This window comes from Triticum dicoccoides, chromosome 3B (genome assembly GCF_002162155.2).
Source record: "Triticum dicoccoides isolate Atlit2015 ecotype Zavitan chromosome 3B, WEW_v2.0, whole genome shotgun sequence".
In the NCBI taxonomy this organism is placed as follows: domain Eukaryota; kingdom Viridiplantae; phylum Streptophyta; class Magnoliopsida; order Poales; family Poaceae; genus Triticum; species Triticum dicoccoides.
The window spans coordinates 692,590,445-692,594,826 of NC_041385.1; positions in this window are offsets into that span (position 1 = coordinate 692,590,445).

The following is a 4,382-nucleotide window of genomic DNA, read 5'->3' on the forward strand; positions in this document are numbered from 1 at the left end:
CTCGCCTAAGTATCTGAAATCCTACCGAGTGGAGAGCAGACCTCCCACTCGAGGGCTTAGCTGCAGCCCAGTGCTCGCCTAAGTATCTGAAATCCTACCGAGTGGAGAGCAGACCTCCCACTCGGGGGCTTAGCTGCAGCCCAGTGCTCGCCTAAGTATCTAAAATCCTACCGAGTGGAGATCAAACCTCCCACTCGGAGGCTTAGCTGCAGCCCAGTGCTCACCTAAGTATCTAAAATCCTACCGAGTGGAGAGCAAACCTCTCACTCGGGGGCTTAGCTGTAGCCCAGTGCTCGCCTAAGTGTATTGGGGAACAAGTCGATTGCAATGAGCGCTTCGCTTTAACCTGCAAAAGACACCTCAAACCAAATGCAAACATATTCAACGTCAAATCCAAGTTCAAATAACACCTAACGGAACCGAAAGTGCTCAGGCGCTAAGCCTGTTAAGGTTTGTCGGTTACAAAACTCACTCGGCATACCGAGGCAAATTTAAAGTATCAAGCTCAGAAGTTTTTTACCCCTCCTGTGGAGGGCTGGAAGGTGCAACAAACTCGTCCAGATCAATTCCATCTGCAATCCGAGTGGCAGCAGCAATGAAGGTCTCCATGAAAGATCTGAAATCGTGCTTCTTGGTATTAGCCACCCTAAGATCCACCAGCTTGTCCTCTCGTGCATCCTTGCAGTGAACGCGGACCAGAGACAGAGCAACATCCGCATCGCACCTAGCCGAAGACTTCTTCCACTCCTGCACTCGACTTGGGACCTCGTTCAGTCGAGTCATCAGGGACTCGAGGTTGTTCTGGAGTGTCTCTCTTGGCCAGAGTGTTGTGTCGATGCGAGAAGTTGCGACCTTCAGCCTTGCGAGATAATCGATGACAGCAGCAACACGAGATTCCAGCCGGAGCACATTCATGGCGACTTCATCTTTCACGGGAGAGTTGATGGGGTCCAGGTTTACTTCCATTCGACCAGTCTCCTCTTCAAAGTTCTGACAGAACTCTGCAAGCACAGCCACCGAGTCAAGACAAACAGTTGGAGGTTACAATTAAAATATTTGTTTGATACAAAGTATTACCTTCAAGCATGAGGAACAACTTCTTGGCGAGTCCACCCAGATAAGCCTCTAGATCGTTCTTCTTTCTCTTCAACTCACTGGCCTTGTCATTCAGGGTGGTCTTGTCACTTTTCAGTCGACTGACCTCCTGGTTGGCATCATCAAGAGCAGCTTTCAGATTGGTGTTTTCTTCTTCAAGCTTGGTCACTGAAGCCAACTTCTCATCAGCAAGCCTGGTCTTCTCTAAAGCAGTTTTTTGCATCTCAGCCAAGTCAAGCTCTTGCTTCTTCAGGGCATCCCTCACTTTGTCTGCAAAGTTACAGTGAGATTAGATTCGGAAACAAGTAAGCGGAAAAGGTAGTCGTCAAAGGCCTCACCAAGCATACCTTTAGCTTCCTCCTTCGCCTTCGTTAAGTTCTCTTGGGCCAGTTTCAGATCGAGCTCGAGCTGAATGTGTTTGTTCTCCAACTCAGTATAATGAGCCGCAAGGTCACAGGATTTCTACGAAGAACCAATCGACAGATGTCAAAGACAATTCACTTCCGAGTGAGTAAGGAAAAATCATAGCGTTTCTAAGACTACAGCCGAATACAAACATTCGACCATAGTCTCGGGGACTACACCCAGTGGGTGCACTCAGCGTGCCCCCACTAGTTAGAGTCGACCAGTCGACCAGCAACAAAAGAAAAAGAGGGACTATAGTCGACTACCAGTAGTCGACCACAGTCTCGGGGACTACACCCAGTGAGTGCACTCAGCGTGCCCCCACCGGTCTATGAATCTAGTCGACCTAGTCGAGTAAGGAAAAAACTTAAAGCCTATGGTCGACTGTCAGCAGTCGACCATAGCCTTGGGGACTACACCCAGTGGGTGCACTCAGCGTGCCCCCACTAATCCGGAATTTCAATCGACACACCCAGTGGGTGTAGGACAAACTCTAAGAATTCCAGAAAAAAGAGTTTTCAGATATCATATCCTAACAGAACATGCAGTGACCGACTGACCTGAACATTACTCTGAAGAGCCGAACTGGCGTCATAGGCTGCCTGGCTGGCTTCTCGTATCTCCTTCACTTGCTCCATCATGACCCCCGCTTGACGTATTACTTCTTTAGCAGCACTAGCTTGGTCTTCTGGAACGGGGTAGGTGGAGAAAAGCGAGGGTTGAGCAGCACTCGACGACGAAGGACGAGCACTCGTCAACGGCACCGCAAAGGTTACGGTAGGCCGAGTGACATTGTCTCCCTCCACGACCAACGTCTCGGGTGCTGGCACATCCTGAGCCGCCTTGCCAGCAGGCGTTTTCTTGCTTCTCCTCTGCCTTGGTGGTTCTTCTTCGTCGTCGTCAGGAAGGTCAATAACAATGTTAGATGAAGCTGCAGAAAGAATCAAAATTAGAGACAATAAGTCAGTCGACTGAAAATGGCATCACAAGAGTCATACCAGGTTTTGAGGTAGCAGCATCCTCCATCTCGTGGTCTTCAGCCCTGGCCGAAGTATCAGAAGTAGCAGCACTGCGTTCCGGAAGTCAGTCGATTGACCCATGAGTCGACCAAGAGCAAGTTCATGAAACAGGGAAAACTCAAGACTACCATTACCCTGAGATAGTGGGGATCACCATCTTCATCTTCGGCAAGACCTTCGCAGGTTTCGACGGTGACACTCGAGATTGCTTCGGAGCCTTCTCAGTCGGCGCTGGAGAAGTAGTCCGAGGGCGCTTGGTCGACTGGGTAGCGGTCGCGACCCCCTTACCACGCTCAGTCGCGGGATCATGGACAAGCTTCGAGCGTCTTTCCGAGCGGGGAGGTGCAACTTCCTCCTCCACCTCCTCCTCTTCTTCCTCATCAGAGTCTTCAGCCTCATCGTCGTCGTCAGCATCCGAATCCCACTCCTCCGGGCTTTCGCCTCCACTTCCTTCCTCCTCTTCAGTCGGCGTCTGCGCTCCATTGGGCATCGAGTATAACTCCGTGGTGGCCTGTCAAGCAACAAAGCAAAACAAAGATCACTCGACCAATTCACAGCGAAGCAGAATGAATAAAGCAAGATTGCGATTGGAAATAAATGGCCATACCGTGTCTGGTGTGTAGGTACAGTCGAGTGGTGGGATCCTCCTGGCCCCTCGAGGGTTGTCCTTATTCCCCGTGATCGCGGTCACCCACCTCTCCAGTGTGGCGTCGTCGACCGCCTCTGGATGGACCCGAGTGGTGTTCTCGGTCCCACAATACAGCCACATCGGATGGCCTCGGTACTGAAGTGGTTGGATGCGCCGCCTAAGGAAGACCTCCAGAAGATCCATACCCGTCACTCCTTCTCTAACGAGTTGGACTACGCGCTCCATCAACATTTTTACCTGAACTTTCTCCTCAGGAAGCACTTTCAGAGAAGAGGGTTTGTCCACTCGGTCCATGGAAAACGGAGGGAGACCAGTCGACTGCCCCAGCGTCGACTCGTCTTGGCAGTAGAACCAAGTCGACTGCCACCCTCTGACCGACTCGGGAAGGGTCATGGCTGGGAAAGTACTCTTATTCCTCATCTGGATCCCAAGACCACCGCACATCTGGATAACCTTAGTCCTCTCATCGTCCGGACTCGCCTTTTTCACTGTCTGTGAGCGACAGGTGAATATGTGCTTGAAGAGACCCCAGTGTGGTCGACAACCCAGGAAGTTCTCGCACATGGACACAAAGGCAGCAAGATAGGCGATGGAGTTGGGAGTGAAATGGTGGAGTTGCGCCCCAAAGAAATTCAGAAACCCCCAGAAGAAAACACTCGGCGGCAGAGAAAAACCACGGTCTACGTGAGTGGCTAAGAGAACGCACTCACCCTCCTGCGGCTGCGGTTGACACTCGGTCCCCGGAAGCCTCTCTGACCCATGGGGGATCAGTCCCTCATTGGCCAGGTCATTGAGATCTTTCTCAGTGATGGTCGAGCGGATCCAATCCCCTTGGACCCAACCCTTCGGCAGGCGGGACCTTGACGAAGATCCGCCTCGACTGGACGGTCTCCCCTTCGCTTTCCCCGTCGCCGTCGCCTTCTTCGCGCGCTCTAGGGCCGCCGTCTTCTCCTTCACCATTGTCGCCGGCGAAGCGCGCGAGGAGTGGATACGCGGAGGCAAGAGCGGGCGCAGTTGGCGGAGGCAAAGAGGGAAGAGAGAAGAATGGGAAGGCACTGTTCAATAAACCCTCCCCCGGCGCTTTATATAAGGGCGCTTCCGAGTGGCTGACGAGTGGGTCCGGGCGATCCTGTCACATCCCGAAACAGTCGCGCACACACGATACGTGGTGAAAAAGGCGGCGCGGAAATCGAAGCGTTCACGCCTTATCCCAT